Source organism: Leuciscus leuciscus (genome assembly GCF_965113295.1).
Source record: "Leuciscus leuciscus genome assembly, chromosome: 23".
NCBI classification, from domain to species: Eukaryota; Metazoa; Chordata; class Actinopteri; order Cypriniformes; family Leuciscidae; genus Leuciscus; species Leuciscus leuciscus.
In genome coordinates, this window is record NC_138747.1 from 3,368,225 (window position 1) to 3,395,373 (window position 27,149).

Here is a 27,149-nt window from a genome sequence, read left to right on the forward strand (position 1 = left end):
CATTCTTAACAGCCACCTCTCATTTCAGCACTTATTACTCTTAAGCCCTATTCGGACGGGATTAACTTTACAAGGGTAGATGGAGTAATGTAATTTCACCACAGGACGTCTGTAATATTAATGGCCAATTCTGGCCTAAGAGATCTCAGTAAAACTAGCAGAAGTGGGAGAGTAACTCGATTTGTGCATCGCCGTCACTCCTGTCGTCATGTGTGTTTTACGTTACTACCTGATATCACATGCGCAAACACATAACCTATATTTATTTATATATATATAAAACAGTTATGTCCGGTCGAACGATGTATTAACTTCAGATTGTATTGTGTTGGTAAAAGGCACTTACCTAACGCTAAAAGATGTTTTGTGCCTCTAACAAGTGCTTTCGATCTTCTCTCTGATCTGAATGGTATGTGGACAAGTTTTGCCACAGACTCGTCCCAGCATCTAGAACGCCACTGAATTTTTTTTCAAGCGTCTCCATACTTGAAAAACCGCGGAAAACTACTTTTAAAACAGGAAATGACAAAATATTTACGTACATATTTACAGCGGGTCTATTCGCACGGGATTAGTATCACCTGAGCTCATTTTTCCGGACCTTTTTACTGAAGGTAAAAGTCGCCGTAATCTTTACTGACATTGTCCATAATGATTACTGAGATGCACATTCGGACGGGACTAAAATCACAGAGAAGCTCTGGTAATTATTACTTTACCCCACCTCTCCATGTTAAACTAGTCCCGTCCGAATAGGGCTTTACACGAGTGCCGCTAAAGGACACGGTAAAGAACACATTATTGTACTGCTTATCAAGGTGACTGTCCCTCCCATCTATCTCCACATACATGCGCTCTGACACCAGGAATAAGGTCTTTCCATTTCCCATTTTACGCTGCCTGCCCACCTCTTTCCATCACGCTAAGCGGGAAACGCTGGATGGATGTGTCTCATGAGAGAGGGGCACAGTATGCAGTGTAGTAAAGAGAAGCTGAGGTCACACATCAGAGGAGTAACTGCGAGGAGGAGAAGCACAAGGTGACCGTAACAGTTAGTCCTCTTTAGCCTAGGTTGACAAAGTGCTCATGTTGCAAATAATGTTGTTCAGATGGGCTATAAATACATCACCTTCAATGTGATACTAAGCTTTAAATTAGCGATCCACCGATATTACATTTCTAAGCCGATACCGATAGTTTGTTTTTTTCTTATGGAAAACTATTTCTCCCAAATAATGCTGCAAACTATACAGAGAACCCTCTCATTTGGTACACTATAATATTGGTTGCAATTAACAACAGAGGTATTATAATCTTATATTTATTTTCAGATATAATAATTACACCTTAAGGGCCCTATCTTGCACCCAGCGCAATTGACTTTGTACACCGACGCATGTATCATTCCTATTTTGCATCCGACGCACAGCGGCCTTTTCCCTCCACAGACGCACGTCGGTAAATTAGGGAATGAACTTGCGCTCCCGGGGGCGGTTCAGGGAAAAGAGGAGGTGTGTTCCGGCGCAAACATTCCCTGGTGCTATTTTGCAGTTTCAGAAAACAATTCCGCCACAGACCAGGAAAAACCTAGTCTAAAGTCAGTGGCGCGTTATTCAGATAATATTTTAAGGGCGCATGCTTGGCCATAATGTACACTTTGCTTCTCTCTTCTACACAGACGCAGCAGTTGCCATTTTTGCAAACCATACATAATTACAAGGAAAATATTACCACACGAGGGAAATCATTGCGATGTCCATGAAGATGTAAAAAAATAGGCATAAATCTAGCTTACACATTTACCCAAATTATTATACGCCTGTTTAACCAAAGCTAATTTGGATTTACAATGTCACTTCTCTGTTTTTTACGGCAAAGTTACTTGCGTTTCGCGTTTGATTTAAACATACATATATAATTAACAGTAAATAATCTCCTTTTTATAGCTAACTAACAAACTGTGAACATCGGATGATTTTACTAAGGTAAATGCAATGTTAAGTGACGTTGTTCACAAGCTGTTTTATTGACATCCTTCCACAGTTGAAACACTGATTGAGAGAATACATGAGGCATGATACAGATTTCGGTAAGTTGTACTGTATCTTTCAACATACCTTTCTGATATTCATGCATCCCTAAATATTCATCACTCCTAAAAACAGCTGAAAGTGCCAAAAAGCTTTAAATCTACAGTTAAAATGCAACATACAATTATTTTAAGGGGGGGACAATGCTGCTTTATGGCACCCTATGGATTTTGTAAGACATTTATTTATACATAAGGGCACATCCATCATGCTCGAGCACCAATTGGGATTTTTTTAAAGGTCTGATGTCCAGAAAATGTTTATTCTGCTCATTGTGACCTGTCAAAGTTATGGTAACATTACTAGATGGAGGAAGAAATGGTAGAGAGAGGATACAAAGAAAATGAAAAAAAATAAACATTAGAGGTGGGAATCTTTAGTCACCTCACGATCCGATCCGATTCCGATTCTGGAGGTCACGATCCGATTCCAGATCAATTCTTTATCTACTTTTCCCCCCTTATTAATTCATTAGTTTACATAAGTAATTAAGTACTTTTTTAAAAATAATTACAAATTAAAAAAAATAATTAAAACAGTTGTATTTGAAGAATTTTAAACTTATATAACTTTAAACCATACAAGCAAGTAGCAAATAATAAAGAGGAGCATAGAAACATGACAAACAACAAACAAAGAAGATTATCTGAACATTTTCCATTCAAGACCTGTGAGTGATTTTTCTTCATCGTACTTTTGTATTTTACTATGACATAGACTGCGGGAGATCTATTAAGCTGCATTCACACTCAGATCTCTTTAGAAATATAAGAAGTAATGTGGTTTGTCCTGTCTGTTTAATCCCTTAAGACATAACTGGCTGTGTTTACGTTCATTTTGCACAAGTATATTAAACCACTTACACGGAGTCGCACAGCCGCTTGCGCGAGCAGTCTCGTGCACAAACAAAGCGCGCGTCAGCATTTAAAATTTAAAGCAGCCTTCTGTTAGTGAGATTCATATTTTAAATATATAAGTCCACTGCATTCCAAACCACATAAATGATGACTTCGTAGAGCATCGGTTCCCAACAGGGGGGGTCGCGGCCCACAAGGGGGCCTCAGCGAGCTCTGTGGGGGGTCGCGTTATATTTTGAAAAGTTTTGAGCAATTTGCATTAAATAAAAGTCCTTAACTTTTTTCTGTTCAAAATTTATATAATGAGCGAGTTCATCATGAATCCATTTTCCAAACCGTGTTTTTGTCTTATCCTGAATCACTATGGTACACCTATAATAAGTGATTACATTGGGACTATTTTACCCTGGTTCGGATCGCTGCCGCTGCGGAGTAGCCCAGTACCTGCGTGACTCGTCATAGACGCACACAGAGAGAGAAGTAGTTCCGGCTACAATGTTCTTCCGAAAGACGCATTATTCTGTTAATAAACTCAAGTTTATTATCGCTTGCTATAGCGCCAAAAGCCTAAAAAATAAAGCCTCACATTGACAAAGCCTCACAAATAACATGCAAGTATTGAGGCCCCAGACAGAAGTAATTTAGTAATAGCCTATATTCATTCTTTTTTTACCTACACACAAGTGTGAATACTGATATTTTTGTTATTGCATTTAAAATAGGGAAAATTTATAGGCTACTCCTAGGCTTACATTTTTAAATTACAAAGGGCCTACTAATGTTTTTGTTATTGTATTTTCAATATTATAGGCTATTATTTGTGCATAAACATATCTGTTTATAGTAAACATACCGTTTGTTTGAAAACAACATATTTTGTCATCCTTGCTGCAAGCTTACAAGAGCGAAAATATCATTAAATGTGAAGGGGGGCCCTAAAATATTTTCTTGGGAAAAGGGGGTCTCAGACAAAAAAAGGTTGGGAACCACTGTCGTAGAGCATTTGTAAGGAAAATACAGACGGGCGAGACAGCACACTTTAAGTGTAACATCAAAACAAGCGCATCCTGTGCAATGAAGCCTGTGAATGTCCTTGTAATTCGCTTCAACCTTTCCGAACTTTATGAAAGATTATTTTACGGAAGGTTCGAGTTGTGTACGTGTGTGAGGAATTGTTAGCAAGCAGAAGACGGGTGTTTCTAAAGCAAACTCAGCGTCATCGCACATCTGGTAAAAAACGAAGCTCAGAATCGATCCAGAATCGTTGGAGAGAGAATCGCGATGCATCGATTTTTTCTCCCACCACTAATAAACATCACAAACTATGCTCTGATATTTCATGTCTTATAATTCAGAAGACATTTAAACAGCGTTTTAGGGATCAAAAATCTTAGTATAAAGCTTTGCTTCTAACATCTTTAGTTCTTCGAATCAATAGTGATAAAAAGTACTGATCAAACCTTTTATGTAAGAATGAGAATAAATGCTCTATCTTCTGTTGGCAGCTCATTATTGCTAAAGTGATACAGTAACCCGGCCTCTGGTATCGTGAGAGCTGGAATACTGCAGTGCTGCGGAAAGAGAGCAGACTCAGGCTTTGAAAGTTGCAGCATAGCTTGTGTTCAGATTTACTGTTCTGACGGTCAAACCAAAGCAAGGTGCACTCAGCGGATTACAGCAACTGGGAGTTTTACACAGGGGGAACACAAAGTGACTCTCTTCCACATATAACTGCATGAAAGAGGAGAGAGAGAATGAGAGAAATGTGGGGAAGTTATTAGTGTACTTGACGGAGAACAGGGGTGTCATGATGACATGCTAGATCTGAAGTATGAAGGACACTTTTGACTATGGATGAGGTGCATGGTGCTTTTGACTTGGTGAACAAAGAGAGTGTGTGTGTCTGAGTGTGAGAGTTTGTGAGTGTGTGCGTTTGTGAGTGTGAGAGTTTGTGAGTGTGTGCGTCTGTGAGTGTGTGCGTTTGTGAGTGTGTGCGTTTGTGAGTGTGAGAGTTTGTGTGTGTGCGTCTGTGAGTGTGAGAGTTTGTGCGTTTGTGAGTGTGAGAGTTTTTCAGTGTGTGCGTTTGTGTGTGTGAGAGTTTGTGAGTGTGTGCGTCTGTGAGTGTGAGAGTTTGTGAGTGTGTGCGTCTGTGAGTGTGAGAGTTTGTGCTGTGAGTGTGTGCGTTTGTGAGTGAGTTTTTCAGTGTGTGCGTTTGTGAGTGTGTGCGTCTGTGAGTGTGAGAATTTGTGAGTGTGTGCGTCTGTGAGTGTGAGAGTGTGTGCGTCTGTGAGTGTGAGAGTTTGTGCTGTGAGTGTGTGCGTTTGTGAGTGTGTGCGTTTGTGAGTGTGAGAGTTTGTGAGTGTGTGCGTTTGTGAGTGTGAGAGTTTGTGAGTGTGAGAGTTTGTGAGTGTGTGCGTCTGTGAGTGTGAGAGTTTGTGAGTGTGAGAGTTTGTGAGTGTGAGAGTTTGTGAGTGTGTGCGTCTGTGAGTGTGAGAGTTTGTGAGTGTGAGAGTTTGTGAGTGTGTGCGTCTGTGAGTGTGTGCGTTTGTGAGTGTGAGAGTTTGTGAGTGTGAGAATTTGTGAGTGTGTGCGTCTGTGAGTGTGAGAGTGTGTGCGTCTGTGAGTGTGAGAGTTTGTGCTGTGAGTGTGTGCGTTTGTGAGTGTGTGCGTTTGTGAGTGTGAGAGTTTGTGAGTGTGTGCGTTTGTGAGTGTGAGAGTTTGTGAGTGTGAGAGTTTGTGAGTGTGAGAGTTTGTGAGTGTGAGAGTTTGTGAGTGTGTGCGTCTGTGAGTGTGTGCGTCTGTGAGTGTGAGAGTTTGTGAGTGTGAGAGTTTGTGAGTGTGTGCGTCTGTGAGTGTGTGCGTTTGTGAGTGTGAGAGTTTGTGAGTGTGAGAGTTTGTGAGTGTGTGCGTCTGTGAGTGTGTGCGTCTGTGAGTGTGAGAGTTTGTGAGTGTGAGAGTTTGTGAGTGTGTGCGTCTGTGAGTGTGTGCGTCTGTGAGTGTGAGAGTTTGTGAGTGTGAGAGTTTGTGAGTGTGTGCGTCTGTGAGTGTGTGCGTTTGTGAGTGTGAGAGTTTGTGAGTGTGTGCGTCTGTGAGTGTGTGCGTTTGTGAGTGTGAGAGTTTGTGAGTGTGAGAGTTTGTGAGTGTGAGAGTTTGTGAGTGTGAGAGTTTGTGAGTGTGTGCGTCTGTGAGTGTGAGAGTTTGTGAGTGTGAGAGTTTGTGAGTGTGTGCGTCTGTGAGTGTGTGCGTTTGTGAGTGTGAGAGTTTGTGAGTGTGAGAGTTTGTGAGTGTGTGCGTCTGTGAGTGTGTGCGTCTGTGAGTGTGAGAGTTTGTGAGTGTGTGCGTCTGTGAGTGTGTGCGTCTGTGAGTGTGAGAGTTTGTGAGTGTGTGCGTTTGTGAGTGTGAGAGTTTCAAGTTCTGATGTTCAAACAAATCCAGTAAAGTTTTCTGATTTGTATTTTTCTTTATTTTTTATAAATGATTTATTGTTCTGACAGCTCAGGTCCCTTTAAACAAAAATATAAATCTTTTTGTGCACTTTATTTTAAAAAAAGCCTATATATTTGGCAGATGTAAAGCATACATGTGTATGTTTTTTGTGTTAGTCCATTTTATTTTATTTTATTATTATTACTTTAACAGCTCAGGTTAATACTATGTTCAAGGAGCACTTTTTGCACTGTGAATTTGCACTGTCAGTTCTGTTTTTGAATAAAGGGTTGGAAATTAATGCTTTTTTGTTTTTTTTATCCGATTCATTGATTAATGTGAAATAGACTGCATTCACGGACATGTGTTTGATTAGATTTGGACGTACGGTGATCCTAAAGTTAATAGAGTGCTGAAGTAGTGTTTTTTGCATGAAAACCGATCCAGCACGGCACATGACTGCAAAGGTCAGCTGACTCAGCATGCATGCAACAGCCTGATCGCTGTTCTCCTTGTTGAGACACACGAAGGGTGTGCCAGACGAAAGAAAGGTCACCAGCAGAACTCCTGCCTTGATGGAGAAGTGGTCCCAGCAGTGTGGATGACACAATCACCAGAGGGACTCGTTCCGTATTTAGGGGAATAGGAATTGTTAGAGCAAAACAGTGTGACGGTTGTCACCATAGAAGTGCCAAACAAACTGAGTACTGGTGTCACCTACATAACTTCCCTGCAGGGCTCTGGGAAAATGTCCAACACTGTAATGCAGGTATAATGCAGACAGTACAGTGGGACATTTATTTTATTTTTTTTAAAGAAAAAGTTTACAGGAAAAAAACTTTGTGCATGCATACAAATGCATGCATATGCACACACACACACAGACACACACACACACACACACACACACACACACACACACACACACAAACACAAACACAAACACAAACACACACAAACACACACACACACAAACACACACACACACAAACACACACACACACAAACAAACACACACACACACACACACACACACACACACACACACACACACACACACACACACACACACACACACACACACACACACACACACACACACACACACACACACACACACACACACTAGGGCTGGGTATCGTTCCAAAAAATTTGATACCGATACCTTGACTTCGATACCGGTTCCTGAACAATACTTTTTTCTATACCAATTTTATGAAATCCTTTACTGATTTCATGTAATATTCAAATTTTCTGAGATTTTGAATTTGGGGTTTTCATAAGCTGTAAGCCATAATCAACAACATTATAACTTTTGCACGATATTCAAATTTTTCGAGTTTCACCTGTATATATATCCTAATTATTATGTATTCTTTACTTCAATGAGCTCATTGTTTCTGTCTTAAATTAATACATTGTTTAAATTAATAAATTGTTAGCTAAACTTTGATTTGTATATGAAGAGTTCAGATGCAAAAGCCTCTAAATGCCATTTGAAATTTTCTTATAGAATGATCATTTTTATCAAGCTCGTATATTTAAATTCAATAATTTCACTCTAATGGCAATGAAGATTACCTATTAATTGTCATTTAAGTGAAATTACTTAACTTAAATATACAAGCTTGATAAAAATTATCATTCTATAAGAAAATTTCAGATGGCATTTAGAGGCTTTTGCATCTGAACTCTTCATATGTACATTTCTGAAATGCATTACTTACACAAACCTCTGATAACAGATCACTGTAAATTGTCACGTAGACACGCATTTTCTGTAAAGCTGCTTTGAAACGATATGTATTGTGAAAAGCGCAATACAAATAAATGTGAATTGAACTGAATATAGGCTAATTGGGGGCGGGATATATGCCTCGCGCTCAGCACACATAAAGCTTGCCGCAAAGCAAAGGCAAAAGCAGCCGAGAAAAAATATCAAGGAGACATTTCAAGCTTTATTTGGCATATTTCTCATGCAAGGCAAGTATCCTATATGCTGAGTTTCATTTGTGACGCGCTCCAGTTCTTCTTGCAGTCAAAGACGGAGCAACTTTCTGCTTGTAAGTTTATTCCGTGCGCTGTCAAGTGCTTCATCAGATTTGTCGTGTTGCCGGTCTTGTCAGCAATCATCTTGTCGCAAATTATTGACATTGAAACTGGTTAAATGTACGCTTTATGAGATATAATAAACGTATTATATCTCGTTTAATCGCTCAATCAGTGTTTCAACGGCGGAAAGACATCAGTAAAACAGCTTGTAAACAATATCCCATATATCATTTAACTTACCTCACGCAAATCATTCAGTGTCCACAGCTTGTTAGTCAGCTGGAGAAATTAACTCTTTCGCTAAATATATACACTATATTATAGGGCTGGGACGATACACCTATCTCCCGATTCGATGCTATCACGATACTTGGGTGCCGATACGATAAGAATTGCGATTCTACAAGTATTGCGATTCGATATTGCAATATATTGCAATTTTTTTTAACACTAGACCATCTGGAAAAGTTAAATCATACACTTATACAGAATGTACATGATGTATAAGATGAGTCATATTTACAAAAACAAAATCACATCTTTCTGACTTTTATTTCAGAAGCATCATACAATACTACATTCTCTTGAATGATAAATGATTCAATAACAAATACAATTTTTAATAGTCACTTGTCGCCACTTAGTTGCGAAGCAATGTAATTGATAAATGCGTTATTTTAAGCACCAAGTTTCTATCAAAAGCTGATTTTGATCGCTATCGTAGACATCAGTGTTCATATTTGAACTTTAAACTTTTATTCAAGTACTTCTATGATAATTTGAACTATTGCGTCACAGAAATAATGATACTATGAGGTTGAAAAGACTCTCTCCGGGTCAGCGCCAGCGCCAACACAGCTTTGAATGTTGCGATATGATTTTGTCAAAGTTTAATAGACAGACGAATTGAAAGATCGCATGGGTGTTTGAATCGAGATCACAGTCTTTTAAAGATTAATCGTGCAGCTCTACTGTCTTATATCTCTCTCAGCATACGAGCAGCGCGAGGGCTTTTCAGTGCTTTCAGTCTCACGTCTCTTCCACACGTCCACTTGTGATATTACGAAACTCAACACTCATAGATAACGACACATTTCATCCTCTGTTGGAACGGAAGTGGCTAACTTCTGTCAAACATCTACCAGCAAGGACAAAAATAAAGCAATTGAATTTGAATTAATATCGATTCTGGATTAAAAAAATCGATTTTAGAATAAAAAAAATAAAAAAAATCGTGATAGCTAGGTGAATTGATTTTTTCTCCCAGCCCTACTATATTAGCCTATATATTAATTATATTTTACTTAACCTGTTAGTATTGCCTTGATTATTTAATGCATGTTAATGATTATTTTCAGCCAGTGTTTAAATTACTCTATTTCAACAACGAATTGGAGTAAAAAACATATAATTAAATTTAGAAGTTAATGCAAAAACTGTCATATGCGCAGTTTACATGTTTGCACGCAATTTGTTATTTGAGTGTTGATTATTATATCTAAGAATAAATAGTAACTGAATTTAGGCTAATAGTTTCGGCTCTGTTGTTAACCTTTAATATTATAATGTGTAACAACAGCTAACAGCTCCCTATACATTTTACAGCATTAGCAGATCATTTTTTTTTTATCTTTAAGAAACTTTTAATTACTCAGTAATTGTTCAGTAAACCAGTTTAATATTTTTAAAAAATCTTTTTTTTTTATAGCATAGAGAGATAAATAGATTTTTTATTTGTCCTCGAGAGGAGATTTGTTTCCACCTTACTGTAAACGAGTCAAAATTCTTCTACATTAACTGACACAGAACATGCCTTTAATAAAGTGGATTTTTACGTCCTTGAACATAAACCATTGTTAATGCCCTCTCCAACTTAAGACAAGTCCCATAGTGCCTTTGAATCACTTCACTGAAAGGTCTGTGTGACACAAACATCTAATCTATGTTGATTTCATCCTGCAGCAGACAGTGACGGCTGGCCTCCAAACAGATGTCCAGATACTGGTCCCTAAAGGTGATGCCGTATAAAGCTCTCCTAATCCATAAATAGCCCTTTTTATGGTCTCAGTCTATCTTATCTGACTACGCTGGAGACAGAGGTGACCTCGCAATTGCCTCTGACTTTCATCTTGAGACTGAGCAACCATTGAGCAAGGTTGGTACCTAAGAACCAGTTTCATTGACCCTGGATCGCACAATACATTGTATGGGTCAAAATTATTAATTTTTCTTTTATGCCAAAAATCATTAGGATATTAAGTAAAGATCATGTTCCATGAAGATATTTTGTACATTTCCTACCGTAAATATATAAAACATTTATTTTTGTGAGTGAATGCAGCACAATCGTGAACATAAATGTACAACTTTAAAAGCGATTTTCTCAATGTTTCGATGTTTTTGCACCCTCAGATTCCAGATTTTCAAATAGTTGTATCTCGGCCAAATATTGTCCTATCCTAATAATATTGTAATTTCAAAAAATTTACCAATGTGACTGGTTTTGTAATCCAGGGTCACAAATGATTGTGATAAACAGAGAAAAATTGGGCACAAAACAACACTTCGACAACACATCTTTCTATTACACTGTCCCTGCTGATTGCATACAAGCAGCATAAATCTTGTCATACAACTTGCAAACAATTAATAATTCTGAACAAGTAAATTGGTCAAAAGACTAAAAAATCTAACTCAAACGCATTAATTGACTCACTCTTGACTTATTCACTGGACTGCTTATGATTACTTTTATGTTCAGGTAAAAAACGATTAATGTTTTATGTTACATTCGAAATACTTAAAGGTATAGCGGAGGATCTTTCCAAATTTTAGATAAGACCCGCCCTCTCCACTTTTTGAAAAGTTTGATTGATTCACCAGAATGATTGACAATTAGGAGGACCAATAGTTTAGACTACCCACCAGGAAGTAAAACATCCTCCGCTATACCTTTAAATATACTGACATTTATTAAATAATAAATGACAGTTTATTTACAAAAACAAAATATAGCTGCCAAAAAAAACTAAGAACTACATTATGTATGATTAAAAAAAAATCAATTACTTTTCAACCACGAACATAATAATTAAAGGAAAATCCCTAAATTCCTTATAATTCCCATTACTATAAATTAATCAATAAATTGATGATTGAGTAAAATAAAATGGATATAGGAAAAAGTGAATCTACAGAACTGCTTGCTTGACTTACACAATTGTGTTTACATTAAAAATGTTCTTCGATTACAAATGCCTCTCACATCTCAATGTACAAATGGTATGAGGACGGCAGAGAGCTGGTTATAGATCAGTAACTGCTCTACTCGGCTTAAGCCCTATTCGGACGGGACTAGTTTAACATGGAGAGGTGGGGTAAACAGTAATAATTACCAGAGCTTCTCTGTGATTTTAGTCCCGTCCGAATGTGCATCTCAGTGATCATCACAGACAATGTCAGTAAAGATTACGGCGACTTTTACCTTCAGTAAAAAGGTCTGAAAAAATGAGCTCAGGTGATACTAATCCCGTGCGAATAGACCCGCTGTAAATATGTACGTAAATATTTCGTCATTTCCTGTTTAAAAGTAGTTTTCCGCGGTTTTTCAAGTATGGAGACGCTTGAAAAAAAATTCAGTGGCGTTCTAGATGCTGGGACGAGTCTGTGGCAAAACTTGTCCACATACCATTCAGATCAGAGAGAAGATCGAAAGCACTTGTTAGAGGCTCGAAACATCTTTTAGCGTTAGATAAGTGCATATTACCAACACAATCCAATCGGATGTGGACCGGACATAACTGTTTTATATATATAAATATAGGTTTTATGTGTTTGCGCATGTGATATCAGGAAGCAGCGTAACACACACATGACGACAGGAGTGACGGCGATACGCAAATCGAGTTACTCTCCCACTTCTGCTAGTTTTACTGAGATATCTTATCCTGTGCGAATTGGCCATTAATATTACAGGCGTCCTGTGGTAAAATTACATTACTCCATCTACCCTTAGTTAATCCCGTCCGAATAGGGCTTTAGATCCACAATATGTTTTCCATTCAGTACTGCGGCAGTAAGGTTGGGGAAGCCCTCTCTGGCTCTCACCCTCGGTTTCATTTCCATCTCACCAAAAACACAGACTCACGCTGTGCCAGCTTTACTCCCCTGCATTTGGCTCAGTCGACTTCAGAGATGTGCTCTGCTCAACCCGCTGGCCTTGCAGAGAGTCATAGTGCTAACAGCACTGCAGCAAAGGTGAGGTATTCAGATGAATCTAGGCTACACCACGACGCCTACTTCACAAAGTTGACTGCCTTCCTTTGTTGGTAAACTAGGAGAGGGTTGAATCAGCCCTGCATGATGTATTGTGTCAGGCTGGTTGTCCACTTGAGCGTGCAACGCTCTGAAAGGTCACAGATCTTCAATGTGCTTTGTGGTGCTTCATGAAGGGTGAAGGGAAATGCAGATATGTGGGGATCACTGATACAAAGGGAAGGCGGGGATTAGGTTCTGCATAGGTGTGCATTTGAGGAGGCGGGGAAAGATTAAAAATAACTCTGTGCACTGTGGCGCACTCAGTAATGTAAAGAATAGCCCTGAGATCAATATCTTTCTGTCTGGAGAGGAGAAAGGCATGAGAAGGACAGTTGAGCAGTGGTTGCAGTCAGGGGATGATGACACAACTTAAAGCTTTATTTTAAAACTAGATTGGCAAACAATCTAAAATTCACATTTATGGTCAAAATATTCTCTAGTACTGAAGAATTTGACTTGGTTTCCTCTAAGAACACACAAACACTCATGATGCAACATTACACACAATAAACTGTATATGCACAAATGATATTAAACTTTAGTTGATGATGATATATATATATATATATATACAGAAAAAAAATCTGAGTAAGATATACTTTTAAACAATTTTCACATTGATATTAAATTAAACTGAAGTAGAAAGACTAAAATAATATTTTAGTGTAAAACATATATTTTAATAATCTGTTTTATTTATGACCTAAAAAAAAATTTGGTGTAAATTAATTTATACTACTAATAATACAACATCCTTTAAGAAACGCAACATAAAATACAACCCATGTACCATCCATGTACCATCTTATCTGGGGTGTGTGTATATATATTTAGATTTAAGTTCAGTAATTTCACTTAAATGACAATTAATAGGTCATTTTCATTGCCATTTAAGTGAAATTACTGAATTTAAATATACAAGCTTGATAAAAATGATCATTCTAGAAGAAAATTTAAGATGGCACTTAGAGGCTTTTGCATCTTAACTCTTATATATATATATATATATATATATATATATATATATATATTCATTCTCACAACTTGTGTACTTTTTCTGGGTGAGACGGAGTGAATTCCGGCACTAATATCACGAACACACACGCCGTGCAGAGAGGACCAACAGCCAAGATCAAGAATTGCGATAAATAATACATTAAATTTTGTTATGTTTTTCACCAAACTCTATCATATACCCTTGAAATATTTGGCACGTGTTGCATGGGATCATTCTGTGATACTTTGGCGTCTTTTTTAAAAACTTAAAATGATTTCTGAAGGATCATATGACACTGAAGACTGGAGTATAGGCTGCTTAAAAAATATTCTGCTTTGCCATTACAGAAATAAATACATTTTTAAAATACATTCAAATTTAAACCTGTTATTTAATTTTTTTTTTTTTTCTGAAGATTACTGTATTTTAATCAAATAAGTGCAGTCTTGGTGAGCAAAAACATTTTTAAAAACATTTACAGACCCTAAACTGAATGGTAGTGTAGAAAAAAAGGTTTCCTGCTGTTTTAAAACATGGCGAAGAAAAATAATACATATAGGAAAGGAATAAGGTCTAATAAATAAGGCCTAATTATATGCTTCTAATATCAGTCTAACATAATTGAGATATTGGCCATTAAAAAAAAACAAAAAACATATGCTATTGTGACGAATACAGTCACTGATATAAAACCGGCGAGAGAGAAGTCACCTATACCGCTGGAGAAAAGCCAGTGTAAATGTGTGTAAGAGAGAAGCCATCACTCCTTATGTGCATGAAACACCTCCGGCTATGTCAAAACAACACGAGCTGTCCAAACATTTAGATCGTCAAATCATCGGGAGGATTTACACTGATGCGGGTAAACTACCGAGCCTATCTTAGAGCACCCATACGTCATCCATACGTACAATAAAGCACTTATAAACAGAAGCCAGATAAGCGTAGTGATGTTAAGTAACCTTGGTGAAGGGGTGGTGGAGAAAGTCAGGGCGTATTAAAGCCTGTTTTTACAATTACACGTCAGTATCTCTCAAAATGCAGCGCTGCTAAATAATTCAGAATTGCCCGGTCTTGTTTTGTTTTGGTGTTCTTGTGGTTGTTCCAGTTGGTAGCTGTTGTGTGAGCAGGAACTGACTGAATCTTCCCCTCAGGATAGCGAAATATCATTCTGACGAATGTGGCTGCTAACTGAGGGGGAAAATGCTGCGAGAATGGTCCAGAATTACTAATGAAACGTGGTGCAAATGCAGCACGCCGTGCAGAGTGCTGTAAGCAGTCTGAAGAACCCGCCCCCAGAAAAAGCCTGCCTGCAGCAGCTGTCCCGCACACACACACACACACACACACACACACTGAGGAAGAGGAGGGAGGAGAGGGAAGCAAAGAAAACTGCAGTTGAAGAGAGATTAGAGGAAAGAGCTGACTAGGCACAGCCATTCAAACAGTGATGAAGGTGGAAGAGACGTGAGGCAGCTTTACCCACAGCTGGCGAGCATTGACCGAAGGCATGCCACTGGGACGGCACCTACACGAGACCAAACCAGCTCATCATTATGGATTAAAAAAAAACAAACACTGATGCATCTCACATCATTATATATCACCAGACATTCATTGCACTTAGGCTTATTTTGCTATACACCAAGCACGCTGATACATCATGATTAATGTGCTTTATATGATTGCACATGAGAACTGCCTAAGAGCTTGCTCTTTCCTTTAGGACAGTAAAGACTCATTTAAACGATACATTCAACAACAACAACAAAAGAGAGATTAGAAATTCATTGGACGATCGCTCCATAAGCTTTAAAAGCAATGCATTTTGTAATAAATATTCAGGAATAATTATATTCAGTTTATCTGTATTTATTCAGTATTCAATATGACAAGAAATGTTTAGAACACTGATATGTTGGGTGGAAATGTTGCATCTCCATATCCAGAAATCATTACAATTGGTCACCCTTTATGTCTATCTGTGGGTTTTGCAAATATTTAATCATTTTAAAAGTATTTAAAAAAAAAAGAGCATGTGACTAAACATCGTAACTCCATTGGATCCTCAAACTCTCTATAAAACCTCATAACTCCACCCCGCCTATATCGTGAATGAAGTCAAACTGCATGTGGCACTGTCTCTGCAATACAAGGGTAAATAAAGAACAGGTTCTTTGAATAATAACAGCGTTTTGTTTGTTTTTACTCAGGAAACACAACCCTATTCACGATTCCGCGATCGCTACAGCGCAAAAAACAAAATGTAGAATTTTTGGGCGATCCTGCATAATTTGCCATTTCACAGAAAAATAACAGCAAAAAAAAAAAAGGTCTCACAAAAAATGTATTAGAATGATCTAATTGAATTATCTCTGACTTAAAATTGTAATGCATTATTTTCATGAGGATCCGTTATGTCAGTGATGTCAGTGTGAAACAAAGCAAACCTTTCTCACCTGCCGTAAGTGCCAAGGATCAGGCGAAGCGATCAAAAAAAAATAATGAATGACCAAATAAAAAGTATGATATGTTTGATAGTACATAAGAGTTATTAAAAGTGCTGTATACCACAAGAGAACTCAATTCAGTACTGACATATTACCCAGACTGGTTGTGGTTTTCTGTGCGTGCATTTGCTGCCTGTCAGCGCACACCGAATTGTGTTTCCTATCTAGGTGATCGCAGAGACCATTGCCGGCAGTTCTACTGTCTACTTAGGCTTACGATGCTTTTGGGAAACGCAGCCCAAAATAACATCTACTACTGAGGGGACTGAACAATCAGTTAGCAATAGGTTAACAAAGCAAAACAAAATGATCCTATACACTAGTGTTTTCAAAAATATTGATATTTTGATAAATATCGATACTGAAATATCTGAACGGTACCAATACTAATTTCCCGAAGTATCGATACTTTCACTTCTCTCCAAAGGCGCGTTGACAAACACCACACGCGCACTCGTCTCATTCGCTCTGATTAAATAGCAAAAGTGAAGTGAATGGGGCCGATCACACCTGATGTGTTTTTTGCAGTGAGAGGCGCCTATTTTCAATTGGTTTCTAGCGAGCGTTCTGCGCGCTGTTTATGCGCCTGCTGCGCCTGCTGCGCCTCGCGGGCCTTCCGTTTTAGTGATGAAAGCTAGTTGCTTGAACTCTATACTCTCCGGGCGAGAGTGCGATGATGGAGGATAAACTTGTGGTGCTCTCGCGGGTTACCAGGAGCTTAACGACTTCACGAACCGTAACTACCACAATGTTAACAGAAAGTAAATAAAGTTAATAAAAGGCTGATTTGACGTTTACTTGACTGACAGGACAGCTGTTTCAGTGGTTGCCTAGCAACATAAAAAACGCTGTGTGCCTCGCGTTTTCGAACCTGAAAAATGCGTTAGGTGTGATCGGGGCCTAATATAGCAAAGCACCTGAAAGACCGACACCCGGATCTATATAAATAATTTCGAGAGGTTGGTAACTCTTCTCATTTGAACATTTCTGAAACATTAACCAAGTTGGCCTAGTATTGTTGTTGATATGAGTGTGTGTTGTGATTAAAGTCGCATCTCTTCAGCCAGGCATTCATATAATCCTACAGTTCAAACTACAATCCAGCCTCTAGCTCATAAATGCCAGAGGAGAACTGGCCCCCGACTGAGCCTGGGTTCTCCCAAGGTTTTTTTTCTCCATTAGGTCACCTGATGGAGTTTTAGGACACCATTAGGTCACTTGATGGAGTTTTTCGGTTCCTTGCCACTGTTGCCTTTGGCTTGCTCAGTTGGGGATATTTTGGGGATATTTAATTTAATTTGATCAATCAATAAATTCCTCTTGAAACAAACTTTGTTGTATTATTTTAATTTAATGCTGTGAAGCTGCTTTGATACAATCTGTATTGTGAAAAGCGCTATACAAATAAACTTGACTTGACTTGACTTGTCTAGTTTTTTCACCGTAATTCTTAAAGTTAATATAATCTGAGGAATCTTAGACAAGTAAATATTTTAACTGTGGTCAAATGTAAATGTAACTTTATTCAAAAAATTATTGAATTCTGCAATTTGCCTTCATTAGCGATTATCATCAATTTGATTACACAGATAGCCTACTAATTAAACTAAACTGAGCAAGACAATGACATCTCTGAATTCAATAATGAAATGCCTTTAACTGAAAATTGAATGTTTAATCTTATTATTATACATTACTGACATTCTATCCTCCAATTTGATACTGTTAAGTGCTTTGACACAATCTGTATTGTTAAAAGCACTATATAATTAAAGGTGACTTGACTTCACTTGACTTCATGTCGATCCAGTGAGCATTGTTTTCGCGTGTGATGCACATTTGCGTTTAAATCTGTTCATCAAATAACGTTAAAGTATTAACCAGCATTTATGCTTTTGAACAAGTGCACTACCTCAGGACATTTTTATACCTCATTGTCATGTTCTAGACTTGTTATATTTAGCTTTAAGTAAAAAATTTTTAAAACTTAATATTGTGGCAGTTTTTTCTCCGTGGTATCGAATATCGATATTTTTCAAGGTATCGTATCGAAGTTAGAAATTCTAGTATCGTGACAACACTACTATACACTAGGGCTAGGTAAAAAATATAGATTTCTCGATTTTAAACGATTCTCATTTTTTACGAACCGATATCGACTCTTAAATCCCAAGAATCGATTAGGCTAGTCATCCTGTTTTCAGTTGATGAATGAGTGGAACACTGTAGCGCGCATCCCATCCAATAAATCACAATAATCTTTGTGCTTTGTTATTATTGATATGAAACAAAGTCTCAGATGTCAAATTACGTCCATTTTCTTATGAGATTCAAAAACTTAAATACCGTTTTGTCGCTGTGGCGTGAGATCGCTCTGGCTCAGCTCTAGAGAAGCACATGATCTTCTCTTCCGCCTTAATAACACCAGTTACAGCACGAAATAAACATGTATGAGCATCTGAAAGTGTGTTAAAAGATAGAGTTCAACTCCGCATCATGTCACATGGAGTCGCTCAATCAGTGTTTCAACCGTGGAAAGACGTCAGTAAAACAGCTTGTAAACAATGTCATGTAACGTCACATTTACCTCAGAAAAACCATATCCAGTGACCATAAACTCGTTAATCAGCTAGAAAAATTAACTCTACAGAGGAACATTTTGCTAAATATATGCACCATATTACATATGCATTATAATTTTGATTGTTCTTCCATATTTAATGCATGTTTGAATAAATCTGGCAAGTTTTTATGACAGCCACCATTTAAATGTTTATATTTCATATAACTTTTATTATTATAAAAATAAATAAAAGTGTAATGTAAGTGTTTGTACACAAATCAGTTAATATTTACCTTCAATATTATAGTAGGCTAATGAAGCCTATAGGCTACCACTGACTCCCATAGGTTACAGCATTAGTTAAGAGATTTGTTTTTCTTGAGAAAATTTGCCATGTATTGAACCTGATATCCAAAATAATCAATATTGAATCGAATCGGAATCGAATCGAATTGTGAAATTTGTGTTAATACCCAGCCCTAATATACACATGAGAACACGTTACATCATTTACACTCGAGACTCGACCCTAACCGGAGCGACACGACGTGTTGGCCACTCTGCCTGAAGGACCCTCCCAACATCTATATATAACATCCATAAACACATGAACAAAAACACAGCCCATCTGTCTAATTACATACATGTCCACACATGTGACTCAGATCTGTGCTGTTTTCAATGCATTTGCCTGAAGGACATTTGTTTCCTGACTGCTCATTTATTTTAAAAAAAAAGCTAATCTTCACACTTAATCAACATCTTGCAATATGCTTCAGAAATAAACAACAACAAGAAATGCACACGCATTACAGTATAGATATGAAGGCGGCTCAGAACACGAGCTTCAGGTTCAGGAGTATGAAGCAACAAAAACAGCCATATACAGTTCAGTGATTAACAAGATTTTCAAGTGGCCCAGGTTTGCTGTGCATGCTGGGGTTTTGTACAGAGACACTTATGAGTGATTGTGCAAGCCTTTGAACGGGCGTCAGCTGCAGTTGTACATACGGCAGCAGTGCAGATTGTGTGGGCTGAAGCAAACTAATGTAAAACTGCATGGAGTGTGTGTGTGTGTGTGTGTGTGTGTGTGTGTGTGTGTGTGTGTGTGTGTGTGTGTGTGTGTGTGTGTGTGTGTGTGTGTGTGTGTGTGTACTAATGCCCCAGCAAAATACTGTAATGCTGATTTGTACCATTTAAAAAACAAAGGTGTACAATAGTGGTCAACAAAATATGGGTTTTTCCAATGATCAATATCTACAAAGCAGGGTGGCTGATGGCCAATAAAATGCAGATACATACTATAATTTCATAAATATCAAACATTTTCTAATTAATGTGCATTATATGCATAACTGCAGAAATGTAATTTATATTTTCTTCATTTTTACACGTATATAAGTGTAGCTAAGTAAAGCCAAGCATGGCACAGTTGTTTGTTAATGCTGATAACATCAAAATGACCAAATATCAGCCTGGCATGAAGTCAATTAAAAGATCTGAAAGAGTTGCAATGTTTTGCTCACATGGCACATAATAATCTCTAGCATGAATCAGCATTCTGTACAAACTGATCCCAGTATGATAGTTCTGTCAATAAACTGCAGAGTTTCAGTGTGGGTCGTGATGGTGTAAAAGTGCATCATCATAATCTGCTATAACACAACCATCAGCATCACTGATAACATCAATTTCTCGCTCACCTCTTATACGGGACATACCGGAGCAAAGGTGCACGAACACACACATACACACACACACACACACACACACACACACACACACACACACACACACACACACACACACACACACACACACACACACACACACACACACACACACACACACACACACACACACACACACACACACACTAGAACATAAACAGACGCTGATCCAATTGGGGAGTTCAGTCACGCAGCAAAGCTGCGATTGGTTAGAGACCGACTGCATAGCAGAGAAGCAGCTTTACTCAGCAATAGTCATCCTGTCTTGTGCCTCTCCAGTTCTCCCTTCTGAATAAAATGTTTCTCAGTCCTTATGTGTGTGTGTGTGTGTGTGTCTGTGGGTGTCCTATCCTCTTTTCTCTACCTCCTTCTCTTCCTTTTGCATTCTCCCTCTTTCCCTCAGGCTCTCCCTGCAGCTCATACACATGTGATTGTCCAATGAGACCTGGCTGATGGAATATGACCTCTTCATCTTTGACTGATACTGATACAGGACAGCATTTAGTCAGCAGCAAAAGCCAACCGGACAGCCTCTGCCAAGAGGTTCATTAAAAATATGCTGAATATATTAGTGTTTCCCCTAGAATTTTTTCCAGCAGCGGTGCTGTTACGTGCCGGAGGTTGTTACCAAGACGCGCGCGGGGGGGGGGGGGGGGGGGGGGGGTGAAACTTTTTAGGTGAAACTCGAAAAATTCGAATATCGTGCAAAAGTTCATGTATTTCAGTAATTCGAATTAAAAGGTGAAACTAATATATTTAGTATATATAACTATACAATATGCATGATTATACTTTTCAGAGGGCCGACATTTCTGTATTTAAAATCCTTTTTTTTTTTACTGATTTCATGTAATATTAAAATTTTCTGAGATTTTGAATTTGGGGTTTTCATAAGCTGTAAGCCATAATCATCAAAATTATAACTTTTGGCACGATATTCAAATTTTTCGAGTTTCACCTGTATGCTCTTTATACGATTGGCATCTAAAGTATCTAAACAGTGAACATCCAATGATGCTGTGATGCATGTACACCACCATTCAAAGTTTTTTAATAAAAAAATACAGTAAAAACTGTAATATTGTGAAATATAACAATTTAAAATATTTACTTAATATACTTTCAAATGCTATTTATTTTTGGCAAAGCTGCATTTTCAGCAGGCATTACTCTAGTCTTCTGTGTCACATGATCCTTCAGAAATCATTCTTGCATGCTGATTTGGTGCTCAAAATCATTTATTATTATTATTATCAAAGTTGAGATCAGTATTTTTGTGGACACTGTGGTGCTTTTTGCAGGATTCTTTAAAGAATATAAAGTACGGAAAAAAAAACATTTACAGTATTTGAACATTTTCTGTAGCAATACAATTCTTAATCATCGCTTCTGGTCCATTGAATGCGTCCTTGCTAAATATAAAAAAACTTTTGAAGAGCAGTGCAGCTCATAGGTTAATAATCACGTCACCTGCATGTAACGCTACAGATTCGCCCACCTGTTTTTACAATAATTTATACAAGATATTTATAACATTTTAAAAACTATTTTAATCCCACCATTTTAAAATATTAACTTTAATGAAAAAAGTAATGTCAGAGTGGTGTTATTTTTATCATTTGTCAAGTGACTTATAACCCTAATCCCAAACATGTTGAGATGGAAAATGCTACAACTAATATCAACATCATAAAAATAAAAATAAACTCGGTTTTTCAATGCTCATCTGGCAAAAAAAAAAAGTCAACAGTCTAACAAGTCTAGCACTACTAACCCTCTCATCTCCTTCGTCACTGATTACCTAAATTACATAACATTTTTCAATAACTGTTTTGCATTTGAGTTGCAAGATCTATTTTCCTTTCATAATGCATTAAACATGCTAATAAGTTTCAAGAAAATGTTTCAATGAAATGACCTTGATTCCCAAGGGAAAATGTTGACGGCACAAGAATAGGGAGGCCAGGGGACAATCCAGCGATCTGACAAAGTATAATCAATTTAGTGCTTTATCAGAACCAGAGCTTCCATTATTGAAAGGAGGCCCACAATATATTGGCAACGATGATCCATTAGCAGGGGAAAAAAAATGATAGCGATGCTTGAGCCTCAATAGTGCAATCTATATGGTCAAGATGTTTGTCTACAGTAAGAAAAGGGCAAACGGGTGTGCTCTTAGTTAAACACTAATGAGGAGAGAATGGAGTCGTGCCTAATTAGTATATTCAGCTCTTTTGCATTATTGTCTTTTTTGGCAATTAGGCAATGTAGAAACAATAATCGAGTCAACCGAAGTTAGCTATCTGCAAGCTTTGGTTGTAATAAGACAAGTTATCATTTCCTTTTTAAAATTAATGTTAACTCTACTGTGATTTCAGCTGAAACGTGGCTCTAGGCAAATGAGGCTGGACATAATTAACGTGCTAGTTAGGATAGAAATAAACATGCAAATGTAGGTCAGTGAAAAATTTACAAGACCCCGAACTCTAATGCAGCTGAACCGTTTGCTGTTCATTAAAGCAAATGAGCCCTTGTTTATCGGCCGATGCTATAGTACTGTTGTCCTTCATGTAGCCAGGGAACAGGTGGAGGGATGGTCTGCATGCTGAACCCCTGGAGAGAAAGGTCTGTCTCACACTCACTCTTAAATAGGCCTGACGCGAAACTCATAGTCCCAGGGTCCAAAATTCACCCAAACAAAATCAGTGGGAACTGAGAAAATGTGCAGACCACGAATGTGTGTTTTGCACCGTTTCCCCAAACACTGCCATGTCTTCCAATGTTTGGAAACAGTAAGTCCTGCCTCAATAACTTTCATGTAAGTAATTGAGCCAATGTTATTATGTCAGCACTTTTATAAATTAAATAAAAAGTAAATGAAAGTAAATACATCTTTGTGTGTCAGTTTTTGCAACCAACTAGCAACAGCAAGTCTCAACTCATTAAAAAGAACAATCAGACAAACCCCTTAAAGGGGTGATGAACTGAGAAATCAATGAACTGAGCTTTTGACATAAGAGGTCATCATACTATGAGAATATCCTGCAAGTTTCAGAATCGAAAACTTCCTTGTTAGTCCAATTAAAGCTTTTATTGACACCAGGCACAGCGAACAACAGGTTTTTCAAAGTGGGGATCTATGACGTCAAAGGGTATCAACACCAGCTTCAACACTGCCTGTTTAGCCCCGCCCACCGATTCGCGCATTACATGAAACTCATTATAATATGCAAAACTGTTATCCAATCATAGCAGTGGGCGTTTACTTCCAAGTCTTCAATGCGGTACGCCCATAAAAACCGAGCGTTTCAGGAGCTAGGCTCAAAATCAGGCTAGAAAATAGCCTATTACTTATTCATTTTTATGTTTTTGAATGTAAAAACCAAGCGAACGTCAGACAACAATATAAAAAAAAATTAAAAAGCCAGTTCATGACCCCTTTAAGTTAAGAAATAATTAGTTATCATTCGTTTTTAATTATAACCTTAATTATAAACAAATTCTTAGCTTAAGGGGTTTGTTGTAACCAGGCCCAAGTCCTTCAATATGTCGTGCCTGAACTTCCCGTTTAGTTAGAAGAGACTTCAAGACAAAAAAGGAAAACTATGTTATTATCAGAAAGGTGCCACAAAATGTTACCACAAACATTTTGGCATCCTAAATTACTTTGAAGACATTAGGGCTGTCAACGAATATTCTAAATTCGAATATATATTCGAATAGTTTTAAAAAAACGAATTTCGAATGTGAAAATGAATATTCGAATAATGTGGAAAAACGGTTGAGGCGCGGCTGTCTGCTTTGCGAGTGGGGACAGGTCACAGGAAGAAGGCGTTAACGTTGAACAGAAACATTACTAAAGTGTAGGCTACTGTACTGACTGAATAGATATTGCATGAATAAGGTAGGTTAGATACAGCAGTTTCATGCACTGCAGGCTTCCACTGGTTTGATTATTTACCGTTTCATGTCAAGGAAAAGTTCTATGTTTAACACAGCACAGCTCGCTCGGAGCGTTCAATGTCGGATTCGCGTCTACCGCGTCCAGTTGGACTCTTGAACATTTTGAATCCATTCGCGCGTCAAAAGCAAAAGTTTGAAGCGAAATTGAAATCACTCGCGCCAGACGCTCCATTCGCGTTTGGTGTGAACGCAGCTGTCGCAGCATGAGCGTGAGGGCGAGAGAGAGAGAGAGTGCCTGCGAGTGCGAGTGAGCGAGCGAGAGAGAGTGAGGTCTGCGGTCTTGGCCATTAGGTGATTTACTTGTTTTTGTGTAGGTAATACGTTGTCAAATATGTTTAAACTTAAATGAACTACCTATACAAGTAGTTTATGTCTCTTTGTATAAATTGTTCCTGTTATTGACGTAATGCGCGTCATTGACAAAATGCGCAACCAGATGTTCGAATAGTTCGAATATTCGTTTGTTTTTTAGAGGGAATATTCGAACGTCATTTTTGAGCAATTTTGACAGCCCTAGAAGACATGCATCAGTGAATCAGCCTGGATTTCTTTGATTTGTTCATATTGCTTTAGTCAGAAAAACAACAATAAAGTGTTCGTTTTGCAATTCCCCCCCCAAAAAAACCTTAGTCACCTGGCCAAGTTTTACTCACATTTGGCACTTGGCGAGTGTCCATTTTGGACCTTCTATACTTTTAGTCTATACTTCAAAATTCTTTGGCAACATGACTGGGTGGTCTAAATGAAAAAAAGAAACACACACATCTACACACGTTAGCACACACCTGCGATGAAGACAGGTGTGATAAATGCCGTAGGTTACCCAGATCTGCAAATGCACACCTTCTCCCTGGTGGGACTCACAAACACGAGTAATGCAGCAAGACAGCAGCTCTGCGTTCTCACCACAGGATGGTTAGAGAGAACTGTTAAGGCGTTCTCTCCGAGGAGAAGCTTAAATCTACATGCAGAGCTTCCCTCATGCTTGCTTGAGAAACAGTCTGGTAACTATTAAGACAAATCTGCTGCAAAACAACTGCATGAAATAATTAATATCTCGAATTATCTGACTAGGTAGCAACATCTCATTCTGTCCTCTAGCATTCTCATCCACATCCATCTTTGGACAGTATCTCAGGATCACATAAAAGTCCACCATCCTGTCTTTTTTATTTATTTTTATTTTTAATTCTCAATGCTGTAGATCATATTTAGCAGTACAGAAAAAGACACTGAAACATGAGATATTATAAGCCTAATTTTTAAGGCATTCTATGGTGTTTTAGTCTTAAGGCGTTTTCACACCTGAAAGTCCGCAACAAGATCCAAACCAAAGTTCATGTTTTGATACATTTTATACATTCGGTAAGTTTTGGTTTGGTTTCACATTGCAATTATGCGAGCGCACTAAAGCACTTTACGTGCGTCTGACGTCAGCGTGTTGTCAATTCGGCGGGTAACTTTGAGAAGAATGAATGAACAGACGCATATCGATGCCACTATACTGTTATTATTACGGCATTACGACCTGCAGCATCAACTATACTCAAGGCTAATTCGCCAAATGAACGTCTTCGTTGTGCGAACATTTTACCGTCGCCGGCAGGAAAGGAGGAGAAGGCAAGCAATCCTGCGGGAACCACCGGAACTTCCTGTAAATGGTCTGAAAGTCTGAACCAAACAGAAAATGCTTTCACACTAGAAACAAACCAAACCTTTGTTCAGTTTGATCCGGACCGAGACTACCTCTTTTCGTCTGACCAAATCTCGTCTGTTTGGTCCGGACCGTGGTGCGGAGGAGGTTTCACACCTGTAATTTTGATTCGGATCAAACTAAAAAGTCAGAAAATCCGGACCAAACAAGGTAGGTGTGAAAGGGCCCTTTAGAATAGCATTGCCTTCACTTCTTAAATGCATTACAGTGATTACGTGGCTAGAAATTCTTAATTTTAGCTTATTTATCAGTGACATTCAAAATTCTTTACAGTTTTAACGTTAATAAACAATATTTTATGCATATTAATCATTGTGATTTTTGACATTGTTAGGGATGTGAACTACAAGGAACTGAATGATTCTAGTACTTTTCAGGATTAAATATTGATTAAGCATTTCTGATTCCAATAAAAATAACTGGTTCACATGAGTAATTCATTCAGGAATCTGACTATACTGGTCATCATGTATGTTTCAAAAACCATTAAAGGAGCCAAATGATCTATTTGACTATTTCTCTTGACTTTAATTGTGTTACAAATGTTCATATTATAACAGAAGTACTGGAATAAGTTTATAGTTTGGATAAAAACACTGATGGGCAACCAGATGGCAACAAGTGACTGTTAAAAAATGTATTTGTCATTGAATCCTTCATTCAAGAGATTCGTTCAAAAACGCTGATTGATCCAGTAATGAAACAAGTGAAGTATTTATGAGTGAATCAAACCCATTCAAATTTTTTTTATAATTCATACTAATTAAACATTTTAAATAGACTGCAGCAATTAACATTTTGTCAGAACCAATGGTAGATTACGTTATTTTGTTAAGTTGTTTGTTCAGAATCATGGGAGAATCGTGATCTCTGTTTGAAACAAAAAAAAATCGTGATTCTCAGTTTACCCAGAATCGTGCAGCTCTCCTG

The 27,149-nt window shown here is 37.9% G+C and overlaps 1 protein-coding gene and 1 long non-coding RNA gene across 3 annotated transcripts in view; one reads left to right on the forward strand and one right to left on the reverse strand.

The window, feature by feature from the left end:
• The window catches only part of kcnab2a (potassium voltage-gated channel subfamily A regulatory beta subunit 2a), a 103,765-nt gene that overhangs the window by 74,924 nt on the left and 1,692 nt on the right, over positions 1-27,149 (reverse strand). The gene's annotated exons all lie outside the window — the stretch shown is intronic.
• LOC309488041 lies at positions 17,848-25,116 on the forward strand. Its single transcript, XR_014201989.1, has 2 exons — positions 17,848-24,226; positions 25,037-25,116. It is a non-coding gene; the product is annotated as an uncharacterized lncRNA (long non-coding RNA).